Consider the following 20,541-nt stretch of genomic DNA (forward strand, 5'->3'; position numbering starts at 1 on the left):
TTGAAAAAACTGATGCTCCAACATTTTTAGATATTGTTAAACCTGAAGTTGTAAAGTTTATGAGCAAACATCGTCAAATAAAAATGAATCTAGTGCTAGTGTGTGAAATGGAGCGGCATTCTATGGAACATGAAACTGGTGTAATCGAAAAAATACCCTTTGTTTCGAGAACTGAAATAGTATTGGAGGGAACTGATGTTGCTGAATTATTTACCCAAATGGTAGATAGGATTTTGGAATCGTTTGCAAATTTTCAAATGAAGGGAAGCAATTGGAGGCTAAAATCCGTCATTAGACTGGAAATTAACACCGGTACGTATAAGCCGTTAAAAGGTAAATCATACATTCCATTGCCGAAAGAGTTGGCTGCTAAAAAGGCAATTATTAACATAAAGAATGAAGATGACGAATGTTTCAAGTGGTGCGTCACGAGAGCATTAAATCCTATTGTAAAACATTCCGAAAGAATAACCGAACAATTAAATGAACACGCAAAGTCGATAAATTGGGATGGTATTAAATTTCCAGTTGCAGTGGATGAAAATGTAATAAGTAAATTTGAAATAAGCAACAACTTGAGCATCAATATATTCGGTTATGATTCTAAAGAAAAGGATATTTACTCACTAATAATAAGTAAAAACGAAAGTGAAAAGGCTATTGATTTATTGCTGATTTCAAATGGAAAAACAAAACATTATTGCTTGATTAAAAAATTTAACAAATTAGCTTCGGGACGAACTGAAACCGGTCACAATAAAACGTATTATTGTAAAAGGTGCTTAACAGGTCATCGAACAGTTGAGGGTCTTCAAAGACACAATGAATATTGTTCATTACACAGCACACAGAAAATAGTGATGCCAGCAGAGGGAACCACAGAGTATTTCAAGCATTACTGTAGATCAATGAGGGTTCCGTTTGTAATATATGCAGACTTCGAATCGTTTATCGAGCCTATTAGTTCTTGTAATCCAAATCCTGCGACGTCGTTTACACACAAGTTCCAGAAGCATACGCCTAGCGCGTTTTGCTATCACGTGGTATGCTCTGATGGCTCATTGTATAGTCGAGAGCCTGTTGTGTATTCAGCTAAGAATCAAACAGATGATGTCGCGCAATTATTTGTTAACTCTGTTGAACAAACCACTAAGGATATTTACAACACATTTAAATTTTCCAAGGAAATGATATTCACAAAAGATGATCAAGCTGAATACGATGCTGCGACCACATGTCATATATGCAAAGGTGATGAAGGCGAGTTTAGATTAGAAGGCAACACTGATAGCTATACAAAGGTTCGCGATCATTGTCACTTGACTGGAAAGTTTAGAGGAGCGGCACATTCAAAGTGTAATTTAGGGTATAAAATCCCTAAATTTATTCCTGTATTACTACACAATCTTTCTGGATATGACTGTCATCTATTTATTAAAAAGTTAAGTATTGGAGGACAAATTAGCTGCATTCCAAATAACGAGGAAAAGTATATTTCGTTCTGTAAGAAGGTTGTTGTTGACACGTATACAAACAAAAAAGGACAGGAAAAGCCTATTTATCGTGATATTAGGTTTATCGATACCTATAGGTTTATGCAATCGAGTTTGGATGCTTTATCAGGAAATCTTACCGATGATCAGTTTCGTGAATTGGCTAAGGTCTATAGCGGTAATGAGTTTACACTCTTGAAACAAAAGGGCATCTTTCCATATGATTATGTGAGCTCTGTTGAAAAACTCGCAGAAACGTCATTGCCCCCAAAGGAAGCATTCTACTTAAAGCTCACGAGTAAGGCTATTTGTAATGATGATTATGAATTTGAAAACAAAGTATGGAAGGCTTTTGGCTGTAAAACAATAAGAGACTACCTTGAACTCTACATAAAGAGTGATGTCTTGCTGCTAGCCGACGTTTTCGAAAACTTCAGAGATGCTAGCAATAAATACTATAAACTAGATCCAGCATGGTATTATACAGCGCCAGGACTATCTATGGATGCGTGTCTTAAGTTGACAAAGGTAAAACTTGAGCTTATAAACGATTATGACGTGTTGCTAATGTTAAAGCAAGGTATTCGATGTGGGGTTAGTACAATTTCAACGCGTCTTGGTATTGGAAACAATAAGTATATGGGTGATGATTATGATGAAAGCAAAGACTCATCGTTTATCATTTATCTGGATGCTAACAATCTCTACGGGTGCGCGATGAGTAAGCCACTTCCAACAGGGGGGTTTAAGTGGATGAATGAAAATGAGCTTAACGATTGGAAAAACATTTCATGCACAGAAGGACAGGGGTGTATTTTAGAAGTTGACTTGGAATATCCTGATGAATTACATGATCTTCATAATGACTATCCATTAGCCCCTGAAAACATTATACCTGAGGGATCAAAAGTTAAAAAGCTTATTCCAAACTTGAACAACAAAACCAAGTATGTAGTACATTATGAAAACTTGCAGCAGTACGAAAAGCTAGGGCTCAGAGTTACCAACATTCACAGAGGAATTAAGTTTGATGAAAGCCCTTGGTTAAAAACATATATCGACTTGAACACTGAATTGCGAACAGCTGCAACTAACAACTTTGAAAAAGACTTCTTCAAGTTGATGAACAACAGTGTGTTTGGAAAAACAATGGAGAACATCGAGAATCGTGTTGATATCCGATTGGTTAATAATATTACACAGGCGGAAAAGCTCCTTGCAAAGGTTAATTTCGACCGCTTGACTATATTTGATGAAAATTTAATAGCTGTACATATGAGAAAAACCAAGTTATGTTATAACAAACCCATTTATCTTGGAATGTCTATTCTAGACTTAAGCAAGACAATAATGTATGAGTTTCACTATAATTACATCAAGGCTAAATATGGACAAAAGGCAAAGCTATTGTTTACGGAAACAGACAGTCTTGTCTACGAAATTAAAACTAAAGATTTTTATGCAGACATTTCAAACGATGTTGAAAGACTGTTTGATACGAGTGAGTATCCAAAAGATCACCCCTCCGGAATTAAAACGGGTGTGAACAAAAAGGTTCTCGGAATTTTCAAAGATGAGGCAGCTGGAAAACAAATAGAGGAATTTGTAGGACTCAGAGCTAAACTGTATTCGTGTAAAATGTATGAAGGAAAGGAAAACAAAAAGTGTAAGGGGGTAAAAAAGAGCGTTATCGAAAACACCATTACACACAACGATTATAAAAACACGCTGTTTTCTCGTCAAGAAGTGCTAAGGTCAATGAACGTTATCAGATCATACGCGCATGAAATATATACTGAAACGGTCAATAAGGTAGCTCTTAGCGCAAATGATGATAAGCGTATTATACTAAAAGACGGTATTCATACAATGGCTTATGGACATTACCTCCTAAGAAAAAAAACAAGATGAGCAATAATCTCACAGACAATCAAAAGATAATTAAAAAGTTTAAGAGCGTGGGTGGGCGTGTTGTCCCCAACATCCCCATATACAGCACGTTCTCAAGCACATCACAACTTATTGACGTCGCAAAGCAACTAAAAAGCTCAAACGTTAGAGTAAGGTATGTGCGCGACAATTATCCACGTCATCCCAATATGACAGGAACACACTGGACGGCATGGATCAAAAACGGTAATGAAAAAATATACTTTGACACTTTTAGTTTAGAGCCACCACTTGAACTTGTAACGTATCTAAACAATCAAATGAAAACAAAACATTGATAGCACTATATAAAATGAGTTTTAATACCGAAAAGTATATTAATGTTGAAGGAGTTGTCTTACCAAACGAACCTTTATCCAATTTCCAGTTGATAGATGCCGCTAAAAAGTTAAAAATTAAACACTATAGGGGTGTCTATGTTCGCGATGAACTTCCGAAAAGCCCTAAAAAGGTAGAGTGTGGAATTCTAAATCTATGCGACTCGCGAGGAAATGGTACACACTGGACTGCATGGATCAAAAACGGTCATGAAAAACTGTACTTTGACAGTTATGGGTTAGCACCGCCTGTTGAACTCGTCAGCTATATAAGGAATCCTGTGTATTATAATAGAGAAAGAGTACAAACGGATGGTGAGGTATTTTGTGGTCACCTATGTCTTTACATTCTTAAACAATGTGAGAGCGTAAGCTTACAACATGTAATAAACTCATTGTATTAAAAAAATGTGTATATAAAAATGTCTGTAAACATATTTGGTAAAACAAACGCAGGATCGTCGCCAAGAGTGATTTCAGGAGGGGTTACATTATCACAGGCCATTAATACGTTCTTAAGGCGAGATGGTAAAAATGCCGCTGACGCAAATATTAATATGGATTCTCACAATATAATCAATGTATTGGATCCTGCTAATGCTCAAGACGCTTCAACGAAAAATTATGTTGATAATCGCGCTGTGTCAAAGTCTGGAGATACTATGACTGGTGAACTCAAAAATCGTTCTAACAAAATAAGAAGTGTTGGTGATCCTATTAATGCTCAGGATGCTGCAACTAAAAGTTATGTTGATAAGCATCTTCCATTAGCAGGTGGTGCTTTAACAGGTGTACTAAATATAAACTCTAACAAAATATCAATGTATTGGATCCTTCAGACGATCAAGACGCTGCAACTAAACATTATGTTGATAAGCATATTAGTAAAGCTAAAGAAAACATAAGTGTGCCATGTTTGAGTGGATATATTCCTATTTTGGAAGGAAATGTTAGTGTAACTGGGTTTATTGTTACTTCAAGCGCAGTAATTGGTCAATCTTTTAAACTATATCATGCTTTTAACAATCTTACTGATAATGGGTGGGCTACTTAGGGTTCAGGATCGATTACAATTGAGTGTCCTGAACCAGTAAGAATTTGGAGAATTGCGCTATTTGCTGTAAAAGATAAAACTATTACAAAATGGATTTTTGAAGGTAGCAAAAATGCTAGAGAATGGTGTATTCTTCTTCAATCTAAGGATAAGCTGTATGGTACTAGTTCTGCTGTTACGTTTTTTTCTATACCACCTTTTCCACCTTCTACAACTATTGATGATTATAAATTTTATAGACTTACTATAAGCTCAGGTGCACCTGATGAGGAAATTGGTATTCAATATATGCAAATGTATGCTTTATCAAACTAATTTTACTAAAGCATCCTTAATATAAAAAATGAGATTTTATCCGTTTTTTCTAGAATGTAGTAAGCGTGAAACTGATAAGGAAAATAAGAGGTATTTGGAGCTTCTAGGGTTCGGAAAATGTGGTATGATTATTGACAAAGACGATGGAACGTCTACCTTATTAAAATTCAATAAAACGTTAAAAATACCAAAAACATACAGCGTCCAACTGCATGATGAACTTAATCAAATGCTCTGGACTAAAAACGATGAGTTTGAAAAGATGGAAGCAACCATTAAAGAGTCAATGAAACAGTGGGTGAACGTTAAAATACGGGATCAACTTAGGTTGATTGACAAATACGTGTTCGTATCGCAAAGGTGCTATTACCACGGCATTCTTACTCGGAATGATCAAACCAAACGACATTGTTTACCAAGACTTTGAAATTAAACATATAAACGAAATATTTTTCAAAGGCCTTCACGAATAATGGTAGTGGTCAAAAGTCCTCGAGCCGCCGCGTTTGCGAATGGGATGCTGCCCCGAGCTTGACTTTTCGGAAATATATAATATCTTGAAAAAGATATTATTTACCTATACATTTATATATAGAATTTCCTGGGACACGGAAGGATATATAATATCTTGAAAAAGATATTATTTACCTATACATTTATATATAGAATTTCCTGGGACACGGAAGGAAAACGGAAGGGAAACGGTTCTGTCCCAGAAGCCTAGTTTCCCCTCTACTAATACACAAGAAAATGCCTATATATAAAACAGTCGAAAATGGTTTATTAGATTAGTTCCTTTAAGACATTCTAAGCGAAAGCTTTATACGTTCGTGTGGTTTCTTACCATCAACTGGTCACCTTGAATTTGCGCACATATTATTGACCTATGCTTTCGTGGACATTTTTAACTCATATCTTTCTTTTTTTTAAGAATATCCTTCTATGATTTTATGAGATATGAAGAAGACAAAAACAGAGCCTCAAATGTGTAACCCTCGACCATCAGACGGCATCACTGACTCATGTATGATAAACCATGTCTAAATGAACTTTATATGCAAACCATCTTTCAAGAGAACCTTTCAAATGGTACAAAATATTGAACCGATTTGTCAAAAAAATGGATGACCTTGACCTGGCGTGACAGGTTCATGACTTGTGCATATGTTCAGAACGACCTAAACGTAAATCCAATACAGTCAATGAGATGATTAAACAAACGTGATGTCAAAATCAGACAGCCATATCAGATACATATTTGTTCGTCTCTTGCAGTTATAGATATGCTACCCAAATGATAATGTGAAGACATAAGTCGAAGATTCGACCTCCATCCGATTTCTTTCTAACAATATACAGATCTGACTGGTCGGTTCAATTATTTAAATATACGTTAAATAATCTGGTGTTTGTATATGTCAGTTCTTCTATTTCTCACACTCATTTCTACTTGAAAGCAGCATCACATCGGCATTAGGTACCATATCATAAATACCTGTAATTTACCCAACATATTGCAATAGTCAGACTATGCTTTCAAGTATCAAGTAAAATTCTCTAAAGAATAAATAGTGAACATTGTGATGATTTTCTAATATTGAAGCATGTGGTTAATCGCTGTGAATTAATAGCCTTTTTCTATGAATATATGGACGATAAAATGCCTGCTTTCACGATATGTTTTCGCATCATACGAATGATTTCTTACAGAAGTTCAAAATATATTGTAAAGTCTTACAATTATCAGTGGAGTTGTATATTCGTAAATAGTGTTTCTGTTTCAAAACAGGTCTAGAAGTGAACTATTATTTCCTACTCACGACTTTTAACGAAACTATTTGAAGTTTTGGAACTGCTACTTACTTATTTTGTTATCTTAAGGCTGTTCTTTATTCTTAAATATTCAGGAATACGGGGATAAAGTGTAATAGTTTCAGGAAAAAACATAACTATGTACTTTTATAAAGAAATTTATTAAACGCAGAAACAAGAAAAAAAGAATAAAACAGCATGCACAGAAAATTAAAGCTGTTGAAATGAAACTAAGTTCACAACTAAAACAAGCCCCTTGTACAATCAATAAACTCTACTAAGTGTCTGTATTTGCATACGATAAAATTACACCTTAATCAATTAACAGAAAAATACATTTCAGCAGAATATTAACTCACATAGCCAGGTCCCTTTGATAAATAATCATACAATGACAAGAATGTACAGCTTCGTTTTTGTTGTAAATGAGATAGTTTAGAAGGCGATGTATAAGTATCTCTCCGCACATGGTCATATAATGACTGAAGAAAAAACTTTTGTGGATGCAACTAATGAATACATTAATTTTTGTGAATGTTTTTTTCCTATACATGTCCCAGATAATGTATCAATATACAGTAGGCAAAAGCATTATAAGGTTTGCTTTTACTGTATACGTCATTTACCACTTTTGAATGTATAGCGTATTGTTATGTGTATCGTTAATGTTAAACCGTAAAGATTATGAAAATGCACACTACACTCAATTTGATTAAGTAATTTTGAGTATTAAACACCAATATCAAATGTCTAATTATACTATGCAACAACTTCAATGAATTTATATTATTACCTTCGGTATCTAGTAAAATATCGTCCTATATAAGACTGTCCAGTACGCACAAGATAATCAGGAGGGACTTTACGCCAACACATGATTTTCTTTTTAGAAAATATTTCCTTTGACCGAACCATTCCATAACAGTGAAAAGCATTGTCTCTGATACGTCTGTGCGGACTTCCCAGGGACGATACTTAACGCACATGAAATAAGTCCGTTTTTCCGCTTTGTGGAAGGCATTTTTTATGTTGGGCGAAGCGTGTAATTTTACGTTTACCTCGGACAGACGAATGAACATACTCGCCAACTATCTATAACTCCCGCATCGATGAGACATAATTAAATGTGACCCAGTTACGAAATTAGGCCTGATATAATCAATACTCCATGAAAGTTACATAAAACTGATCAAAAATGCCTCTATTTTCTTGACAATTTTTTTCCCTTATTTTGAATCAACGTGAACCAGTTTCTAATTCATCGGAGACATCATGGGCCAAATATTCTCCAAAAGTTTCCTGACGATTGGAGGTTTACTAAAGCCTCTAGAGTGTTAACAAATATTTACTCTTATTTGACCGAGTAAGATTATTTTGTATCCAACGTTCAAGGCTTATATATAACATTGACAATTGTTCTCGACACAATTCACGAATCAAAGCGCTGAAGGCACTGAAGTTGTTCGCAATTGCATAATCTTAGACGCAACTCAGTTTTGAAAATTAATTGACAGCTTTTTATATCGCAAGTTTGAAATGAACACAACCCATTCTAATGTATGAAGAGTGTGTCTTAAAACACATGTCGAGATGTGGGTGCACTGTATATCCTCATATGTATGTTATAGAGATAACTTAAATATGTCTCTTTTTTCGCAATTGGTTACTGCACTGGCAACCATCTTTAGAATTTTGGTTGCCTTGGTAAAGAATAACAAGCCCAGAATCATGTACATGTTGTGTTATGTGTACCTAATACTGTATTTATTTTCTTTAAATTATTTAGCAACAATTTTGCCGACATGGCAGACTTTTAATGCATCATGTCTTGTTGTGAGCTGGAATTGAATTATTTCCAAGGCCAAATTGATCCACAGTCGCCAATTTGTATTCCATGTTTAATTGGATTGAGTTGTTTCAAGCTTTTTTAAAGCTAGTTGCCCTGCTTTTTATCCTAACTGTAACCAACTTTTGGGCTTTAATCTACTGGACCCAGGCTAACAGGCATCCACTAAACCTGTAAGTTATTCATGCTGTTAGATCTGACAGTGTATTGAACTCATTCAATTTGCAAGTCTGAAGACATTAAAGGGACATTTTCACGTCTTGGTAAATTGGAAAAAAAATAAACGATTTAATACTTTGCGGCTTTCTGTTGTTGTCGTTATATTGTTTCATACAACGAGGAATTTTTATATAAAGTATAAAATACATCCAGCATTGTATGAGCAAGGATGGCCGATTTGTCTAAACGATAGACTCTTATTCCATGGGTCAGTGGTTCGAGCCCAGTTGAGTGAAGCTTTTTCTTTGTTTTTTTAATTTAATTTTTTGTTTTTTAATTGAGCTTATTAGTTCCAATGTTTACATTTATCAATATTAAACATTTAATGACAAACTGTGAAAAGGTCCCTTTTAGATGTTTACTAAAAAATGCCACGTGGTAAAAATGTAAAACTACTTGGTTGTTAATTTGATTTCAAAGTAATTTTTTTTATTTGCCTCAGCGAGGTTACTTTGTAGTTATTATCACTTTTGTATTTTTTTTAAATTCTTAATAGAGATGATAAGGTCAGCTTCATTTCTGGAAAACAGGTCTTAATGCATATGCATTAATTGTCATCCCGGTACCAGAGACTCTCTTTAAACGAACAACACTATAAAATCAGACAGTGTCGTCCTTCATTAGCTTGTGCTCATTGCACAGCCTAATCAGTGTGCACATGATAATCTGGGACACCACTTATTTCACATGCATTAAGCCCCGTTTTCCCTGAAAACAGCCAATCAGTACAGATTGCAATGACAAACTGGCCAATGTCGTCGCACAAGTTGTTAAACACTATTGATTACATACACGCACTCACTGTCTGCAGTGTACCAGTGGTGAAGAATAAACAGGCAGATGCGGTGGTTATCGGTCTTATGGTAGTTAAGAGCAGCCCGACTTGCAACGCACACTACCAACATTAGTTGTCCGCAAGCGAACAACAAAAATGCTACCATAACTTTAAAAAACGACAGTTATATTGTAACATTAGAGGAACATGTTACTAGATCAATTTCGATGTCGTTAACCCCGCATTTACGTGAAACGTGTTAGTCATATTAAATTACAAGTGCATTATCGGGCTATTATGTCACATTACTTTCTGATGATTGCCCAGCTAACCTTTATCCGTCAAACTGTCAAACCGCAAAATCACACGACATAGTATTACGAGCCTGGCAGTCTAAACACGAATTTAACATGTGTGACATCCGAAATCGCCGGTCCGAATATGGCTACATTACTATTCATACACGCGAATGTTGCGTAAGTTGTATTCACCTTCCAACGTAGTCATTTTCATTGAAATCTTTTTTAGCGTAGTTGTTCTATGCCATTCTTTACATTTACAAATTATGTGTCAACACATTTAATTCAATTTGATATAATTTTATTTAATTCAATTTGATATAATTTTAAACTATATAACTGATTTAATTGAATAGATTACATATGCACATAACATAGCTTAACATGTACTTTTCATCAACATACGGTTTTCGACTTGAGACGTCCCAATCCTCGTATTTCCTCATTTAAACTTCTTAAAGAAATCACAAAATATGAACCATACTTAAAACAAAGTCACGGTAGTGTGTAGTGTAGTGTACATACAGTCCAAATGACACATTAATCGATTATGTTACATTAATGTTTACATGTATATATAAACGGGAATAAACAATATATTCGTCTTAAATTTAAGGAACTGGAAACTGTACTCTGGAGGCCGTTTTATCAACATATCTTATCTTAGCGGATCTTATCTTAAATCCTTCACTTACGATTTCATTTACGATCCGCTAATACCCGTTTTATGAACGCCGTCGTAAGTATCGAGTCGCAGCTAAGATTTTAGTTAAGCGTACGATCTGCAAAAATCGCGAACCAGTCGAAAATCCTCACACGATTTCCCGCGTTTATGTCAAAAAAGCAAAGCAAGATGGCCGACAACGTAAACAGAGGCAAGTAGTTCATGATAGTAATGCTTTACTAATAGTAGTATTAAATGTATGGATATCATGACTCATGTCTTCAAATATTTTAGCGTTTATGTCTGTCAATTTGTCTCGTAATTGATACTGAGTTTTTATTATATTCATATCGTTATTTTACACCAAAGAATCGAAATATTATATGCATTTATTGTATGTATTTATTTTCTAAATTCTAGTTGCAAGTACTGTTAAAACGAAATCATATTTTCCCGCGTTTGGAACTGTCAGCCTTTAAAATGACAAATCGTTATTGTGTGTTTGTATCTAATGTTTTTGGCAGAAGAGTATTGGAGTATCAATCAATACATTATTTCTATGCCCCACATTTGAAGAAAACATTTTATTTTTACTAAAGATGCGACACCTTAAGGGTTTCGCGGGATGAATGAGTGGAGAGATCAAATCAAATTGAAAATCGATTATTTCTAAAACAAATTGTTACGAAAAAATATGTGGGTACGAAAAACAAACAAATTTGGGTACGAAAACAACTTTGAGTACGAAATAAAAGGGTACGAACAAAATAAGGGTACGAAAAACTATTTTGGTACGAAAAAAGGGTACGAATAAAAATTTGGGTACGAAAAAATTTGGGTACGAAACAAATTTGGGTACGAAAAAAATGGGTAAGAACAAAAATTTGGGTACGAAAAAAATTGGGAACGAAAAACATTTGGGTACAAACAAATTGGGTACGAAAAAAAAATTAGGGTACGAAAAAAATTGGGTACGAAAAAAAATTGGGTACGAAAAAAATGGGTACGAAAAAAAATTGGGTACGAATTACAATTGGGTACGAAAAACATTTGGGAACGAAAAACATTTGGGTATGAAAAAAATGGGTACGAAAAAAATTTGGGTACGAACACTTTTGGTTACGAAAAACATTTGGGTACTTAAAAAAATGGTTACGAAAAAAAAAATTGGGTACGAAAAAATTTGGGTACGAAAAAAAATTTGGTACGAAAAAAATGGGTATGAAAAAAATGGGGTAAGAAAAAAATATGGGTACGAAATATTTTGGGTACGAAAACAAATATTTAAAATCAAATTTGAATTGTCTAGCGCGTGAATTGTCTTCTGGGGGTGAATTGTCTTGGGCTTGCTATTAACACTACATGTACTTCTGGCCAAACCACGTGTTTATAGCGATTGCGCAATAAAAAACAACACTTTTTTGTCATTTGATCAAAAACTAGATTCCAAGAAATGACGAATATGCCACCGAGAAGATCACGTTCTTGTCCATAAACATGTCAAATTTCAGCAAACGTGTTGGGCCAGTTTTCAAGACTCCCAAATCGCGGCTATAACCAGGAGCTTAACGAATTTTAGTCGCCATTATCATTCGTTCAATAAACGTCATCAATTGATGACGTCCAATACATCACTCATTCCATACTATATTATTGAAACAGTTATAATATTTTGAAAACAATTATGTCTAAATTCATTATAAATACATGGTTATCAAAAAAGCTTTTTGCCAATAAAGTAGGTAGCACCTAAAATCATAATATGCCATGTTCAATACTTATGAGTACATGTAAAAACACCTACTGGGTGCAAACTAAACAGTATTCAGTTTTTATTGTCCTATTATTTTTTTAAAAGATTTTACCAGACTGTTGAACTCAATATGAAGACAATATAACAATAAAAAAAAACAAGAGACATCAATATCCTCTTCCAACATTATTTTGACCTCGAAGTGGTGAAAATTGTTTTTAACAAATGTTACTGACTCATGCCTTTAATTGCCTTAATCATATCATCCTAATGATCTTTTTTTGTTGTTGAAAAGTTTGATGAAAATCCTTCAATTGGTAAAATGAATATAGAATAGACAGGAACATAGGCTCAAACTTTTTACGTATGACCTTCACCTCCAGCTAACGTGACTGAGTCAAAATACTCATTATCTCAATGGCCTAATAATTGTAGACAAGTTTCATGAAAACCATTCAATCGGTATATGATATATACACCAGACACAAAAATAGAGGCTAAAACGTTTGACCTTGAAGTATGACATTGACCATAAGCGTGCCTTACTTATGTTATCTTCAAATCATCTCAATAACATAAAGATGGCTATGACAAACCTTTAAATGTTGTAAGAGATACGGCCCAGACATTAAAGTAATGGCTCAAACTTTTGCCCTGGTAGTAAATACTCGATCTTTGATAGAAGCGAATGACTTATGTCTTATATGCAGTTTACATGAAAATAGCAAACAGATGTCTACATAATTTACAAATAACTTTCCAGATAAAAGATTTTGGTAGGCATTACTTTAAAATGTCAGTTCAACTCTATTCGACTAGTTAAAAATGTCAGACACATCTTAATGCCAACTTCAGAGGAAAATAAATTCAAAAGTTGTTCATCAACAATCATTTACAAATTCAATTGTGAAAGTTTTAATCAAGTCTGCTAAACAGTAAAAGGTGCACATAATGATTCTGAAAATAATGTCTATTGTTGAAACATGAGGGCTTAAAGGCCCTTAGCTCACCTATATACGTAGAGGGCAATACTGCTATGTGCAGACTAGTGAGGTGATCTAGTATGTTTACTCAGTATGCCAATGATTTGATATGGTCCGTGACAGTATGCAAACTAATTCTTTCTTTAATAAATAGACCTTTTTGATGTTGTGTCATAATGGCAGTTTGCAATCATACTTCAGAATTTATTTTCTTTCACAAATGATATATAATAACTGCCTTTTAGCTAAGTTTTGCTTCCCAGTCCTTACTTTATTGGATTACAATTGCTCTACAGAAAGCAAAAACAAAATGAATCTATAATGAATAGAATAACGCATTGTAACCACTTAATAGCATTAATTTGAGCGCATAAATAAAAATTGAACTATCTTGCTTTCTTATATGGTTTAATTTGTTCATATTATATACACTTATTGATAGTAATTGTCGTCAAACCGGCACTAGTTTGCACTGCACAAGGTGTGGAATTCCACAAAAAGTCTCCGATGCAGCGGGTATAAAAAGCCATTTGAGGTGAGAACTCGTCGAATTTGTTTTTTCATTAAATGTTGAGCTTTTAATTTGGAGTAATGCACAACAGAAAACACACATATTACGCAATAGCACGTTATAGTAGAAGCAGTGGCGACAGTGACAACATTAAAGGTAATAATACCAGAGGCGTCAACAACAGCAGCAGAGTTAAAAGCAGTGTCATAATCAGCATCAGGAGCAACATAATCAATGGTATAAAAATGTCACGGTTTAATTGACATCAGCAGCGTTTAATCAGCGGCAAAAAATGACAGCACGTGTCAATTCAGTATCAATTGTAGCAGTGTTAACATCACTGCCATTATCAGCAGCAGCAACATATATAGCAACAGTCAATAGTGTCAGTATAACTGCAACCATAATAATTGACAGTGGTATGTATCATAATCAACAACAGCAATAAGAAGCAACACAGATAATGGCTTTGTCATATTATCAGCACTTACAACAGCAAACGCAGCAGTATAATGGCATCCCCTTCATAAATGATGTTACTTGAGCCAGGACCAGAACAGAAAAATGACCAGACCAAAAAAGTGATTTTCAAGTATTTAATAATGAATTAAGTTAAATTAATAAAGTTTTAAGCAAATCTTCAACTACGCTAACGTCATTGAGCCCAAACCGATTTTCTATGTTAGGCACAATAACCTTTACCCAACCGGTCCAAAATGCTAATAAAGAAAGTTGTTGCACGAAAACAGATGTATGGACCTTGTTTGTTGACCTCCAATGAATTTCACCTTGCATCGTAACCTGACTTTTCTCTAAGTACAACAGGGGCGTAATCACGCCATAAGGCTCGTTTAATAATTAGTCTTAAAAAGTGATTGCTTAAAAAATAAACAAATATGTAGTTTTATGTCAATATCGTAAGTACAGATAGAGATATGAAGTTGTTGCGAGCCCAAACAATTTACCCAAAATTTCCAAGAGTGAAAGAAAATAATTCTGCTAAATTACATGGCAGAGCCTTTTAATTTTTTCAGAGACCAAAAATGATGATACAAAAGGCATGCGTGAAGTTTCTCGTCATATTTATAGTCCTAGTAATTGATCTCACATAGTGGCCCCAAACACATGTCAAAAATACAAGCTAAATACCTATAATTAAAAGCAAGTAGACACGATATTTATGATACAATGTTTTGGCATTTTTCAAAAATCAAAGCAGGAGTTTAAAAAATATATACAGTTGAACCTGATAAACTTAAAATGTATGTCTTTGCCTTACAGCTGAGTATTGTTACTCGTTACCTTAAGAATAATAACTACCACTTGGCAATAAATGACACTCTATATGAAATCAATCTAATCTGCTTGTTACAACACGACCACACACAGTGTTTTATCAATGACAAATGAAAAATTAGTTCAACACAGGCTATTTCTAATGCATCGGAACCGATGAACATTAACTTCCATAGGAGTGTTTCTACAATGCTAGATTTTCTGATCATTATTATACGACGCTCGATATTTTCACAAGCGCTTGTAACCTGTGATCAAACTGTAATTTGTATCTGATAACGACCAATCAAATCACTAAAGCGCTTAACAGCTATTTAAGTATAGACGCTTACACAATACATGAGTTAGATAAATGGTTTGCTTCACAACTTAATCAGATTTTCGAACCTTCATTGTATGTCACTTTGTTGCCATTGAAATGCGACACACAATAACCAGACTTTTCTTACATCAACTCGTAACGGTTTTACAACATTGTGTGGCCAACCTTGACAATATCATCTTCTTGAATTTGATATGATGTTTGCTGTAAAACTATTCTACTCAGTAATCTGTTCAGACATCAGCGCTCAGACATCAGGAAACACGTTTTCTACAAAGAGGTGTATTACAATAGCTATACTTGCCAAAGATCAATACTGATTTTTCCCAACCATTTTCATCATACACAATTTGTTTTCATTAAGGGGTTTGACATATTTGTAAAAAAACACTAAACATTGTATAATCAAAATTAAAAATCCCAACGTTATCTGCACTATGAAGTTTTTATTCAGCAACATTTTATTTATTGAAACATTAAATCCCACGCTTTCAATGAGGAAGACGCTAATATGTAAATGAAGTATATTGTTTGCATGCTTTTTACAAAGACATATGAACTGTTTATTTGCATTAGTTTATTAACAGTTAAATCAAGCCATTTGTTTCGGTCATCAATCATTTGAATACATGCATGTGCAATTACTAACATAAAAGTATTTCTTTTTTTAAGAATATTTAACATGCGCAAAGAACACTGGATGCAACATACAATAGGTAGTTAAATAACGTGTTTGAGATCGCCAAAATATGCCTATGCAAACATACCTACATGAATAAACGGACAAGTTGCATTAGTATATTAAATCGCGACGGGTCTATGTAAATGAATTGTAGGAAATCAATATAAGAACAAAACAGGTATAAAAATGAATGTGGTTTAATAATCTCAAGTAGTGCAGACGTTGATAAAGAACATGCAGACGGTTGTTTGTTTTAACTCACAAAAGGGTTATCACATTTAGCATGAACCCCCTTTCGCGGTGTTGTGAAGCTGTGCCTGGAAACAGTTCCTTTGGTGAAGTCTGACATATATTATTCATTTGAATGCTATGCCACATTTGGAAAACATAGATTGGGAACGTTCGACGAATTGCTGTAGGACTTGACTAGGCATGTCAGACTTTAACTTTATATAGGACTTTGTTCTTCAATCTTGGGAGGTATATACTTGTTTAATACATTTTAAGTTAGAAAATAACATAAATATTTACTTGCCTAACAATTGCTTTTACAACAATTCTTCATCAACTTTAAACTTTAATATTTTCCTAATTCTGAAAAAAGCATTCTTCCAACAGAAATCATGCACTATAGGGATTTGTTGTGAATCGTTGGTCTGATTAATTGTGTATTTTCACAAAATATAATCAAGAACATGTAACACTATAAGTCACGTTTAATGAAGGGTAATGCAGGAGAGTGTTTCGTTAAATTACTACATCCGTTTATCGTTGGGCACATTTAAATTATCTAGCCGAGAGAATTATATTGGAATTCGAGACATCAGTTTATCAAACACGAATATTATAACCTTGAACATTTGAAATTAAATAATACATTGCAAGCACTTCATGAGACTTAAATAAAACTTTTTTACAACTTGCCACATGTCTGATAAAAGGGAGTTTCGCATAACATCACACAAACGCAATAAATCAATGCTATAAGTGAACACATTAATGTCTTTGAGGCATTCTGAAAACACTCAAAAAATCTCCAAAATGTTTGCCTTAGACACTTGAAACATCAATAAACTGGCCTCCAGAGCCCAAACAAACGTACAAGAGCATATAAATCTCGGCACAAATAAACAAAATATACTTGGCAATATTTACATAAACTTCTTTATTGCTCTGTTTTGCTGTTTTCATAGTCAACATCAATGTAAACTCGTGTTCCGTCACGTAAAAAGCTCATAAATATGGAATCATTCAGTACTTAACAGCTAATTTGGAGGAATGAGTGCTGATTTAAGAGTTTTAATTTTTGAAACAGGCTGTCGCATGGATCTGATCCCAACGAAAATGGTTTCAAACCGGTAATTGACTTGTCCCGTATCTCATTAATAGAATTGTTTTCCATGAATGAAGAAAACAATCATTCACTCTTATAGTCTTGTTTCACATGTATATATATATACATATATATATATATACCATATTACAATTCGTATTGAAAGTTACAAACTCATCTATACAGTTGATTTATAAAGTAGCACATTAAATAACCAAACAAATTGTAATAAAACTCATACATGTGTATTGCCGTACGTCTTAAACAATAAATGTTAGATAGATTGTTAATTTAATTCTCTCAAACATGCATCTACTACGTTCCAATTAAACATGTTTTATTCGTATGTTTTCAAAACTGTGCCCTTCGCACCCATGGTGTGTACAGTCAAACCAAATGTAGGCATGCTCCTGGATGTGTCCAATCACAGTAATCAGTGGACATTTCTGTTGTAAAATGATCGTTGGTAAAAAAACAAATAAAATATTTATGTCGTTGTTAATGCATAAAATGGTCTTTTGGCAAAAGACATACTTTATACTGCCTGACCGATACATTGTTAAATGAATAATAAAACAATTGCTTGAAGGATGCAAACAAAAAATTTAATTAAATTTGTCAATAATTGTTGATATACATTTTCAATTTGGGCATATAAAATATCTCCAATGGCCAGACAAAACACATCTTATATCATGTGATTGTTTATGTTCAAAATATAATTATAGTCGAGTTGGTCATGTTATTACTGGGGATCTTAATTTTGTTGAAATGCAAAACCTAAGAAATTTACTGCGACGAGGCCCTAGGTATAGACTTGCTATTGCAATCGATTTTCAAAGTAAGATAACAATGAAAAATAAAAGAAAAATTGCGAGGGGGGATTATGAGGTGGGGCGTGGGGGATTGTTTGGGTAGAGTCCGTTGTGGTATATCAGGTAAGTGTTGGTTTGTCATAGTATCAATCAATTCTGATAATAAATAAACAAGTAATGGCAATTTTAGCACAATTTAATAATTTGATCTTATGAGTCAATGTCGTTCAAAGGTGAAGGTCAAATTTAACCTGCCAGGTACAGTACCCTATGATACTAAGAAAGTATTTAAAGTTTAAAGCAATAGCCATGATACTTCAGAAATACAGTGTATCTAGACAAAAAAATAAAAAAATTATTCAAAAACAAAAAGGGCCATAATTCCATCATAATGCCAAACAGAATTATCCAACTTGTCATGTACAGTCCACTTATGATAGTAAGCGACTTTTCCAAGTGTGAAAGCAATAGCTATGCAATTTAAAGAGTAATGTGTACCAAAACACAAAACTAACCTGCAAATTCAATTTTCTAAGTATAAAAAGGGCGATAAATCTGTCTAAATTCCAGTCAGAGTAACATATTTTTCCTGTATAGTCACCTTTTGATAGTTAGTAAGTGTTGCAAGAATGAAAGCAATAGCTTTGATACTTTAGGAATAAAGAGGACATACACACAACACTTCACCAAATCTGCAATTTTCTAAGTATAAAAGTGGCCATAATTCCGTAAAATGCCAGTCAGAGTTACATTACTTTGCCTGCACAGTCCCCTTATGATAGTTAGAACGTGTTATAAGTATGAAAGTTATAGCTTTGACACTTAGGAATAAAGTGTACCTTAACACAAAACTTGACCAAATTTTGAATTTTCTAAGTATAAAAAGGGTCAAAATCATGTCAAAATGCCAGTCATAGTTACATTACTTTACCTGCACAGTCCCCTTATGATAGTATATAAGTGTTGTAAGTATGAAAGCAATAGCTTTGATACATCAAGAATAAAGTGGACCTAAACCCAAAACTTTACCGAATTTTAATTTGTTTTTGACATTAAAAGGACACATTATTCTGTCAAAATGCCAGCCAGAGTTATCTAAACTTTGCCTGGTTAGTCTCCTCATGATAGTAAGCAAGTTTGCCATGTTTGAATGCAAAAGCTTTGTTACTTTATGAGAAAAGTGGACCTAAACACAAAACTTAACCGGACTCGGACGCAAACGCCGACCCTCAGATGATGACAATAGCTCATTTTTATTTTAAAAATGCTGAGGCAAGCCGAGTCGATGCGCATCATAAAATAAAAATATTTTTAAATTGATAAGTTAGTCAATACATTTTAAAAGAACAATTATACTAATATTTAAACTCATAATAAATTTAATGTATCTATTACTGCATACTTACTATTTTTACCTGTCGCTATAACCTGATAATCCAGTATAGTCCAGTTTTTGAAGCAAATTTTGAAAATATTTACAATAAAAGTTCTCATGAATTTCAAGAAATACAAACATTCGCCATTTTTCTTAAGTGTCAAATAAATTGTGCATTTGTTTCTATTTAAAGATGTGATGAAATAACATCCAATCGGGGCGTTTGTTTTTCCACTGAACACGCGTAAATCGCCTGACGTGATATTAATGTTTTATACAACACAAAATACACCCACATTTTCCATGCGACGGTCTACATGTCTGCATAATTTTTGTCCGCTTTTGAGACAAAGGAGACAAAGGATAAAGCACTGTTTATTTGACGCTAGAATTAAATTGTCCATGTCGTGTTAGCATTAAAATTCGGAAGCTTGTTTTGGATTACGAATTGAATAATGCTCATTTGAGAATTTAACGAAACATTTACAGTTGTGCGTAATTAATTCAACGATAATTTGTTAAGGCGCATTACGTGTCAAATTTGAGGACGTGAAATTATATAAATAGTCTACAAAGAATCAAATACAAATCATATCCACTTATTAAAACGTGAAAATAATAACTATTAAAGTAGCATAAATCTAGGCTTCGACGCTTCACAAATGTACATGTAGGTGTATATCTTTGCACTCAATCTGCCACGAACGTATGCGGCGGGTTTATTGCG

This window comes from Dreissena polymorpha, chromosome 4, assembly GCF_020536995.1.
Source record: "Dreissena polymorpha isolate Duluth1 chromosome 4, UMN_Dpol_1.0, whole genome shotgun sequence".
In the NCBI taxonomy this organism is placed as follows: Eukaryota; Metazoa; Mollusca; class Bivalvia; order Myida; family Dreissenidae; genus Dreissena; species Dreissena polymorpha.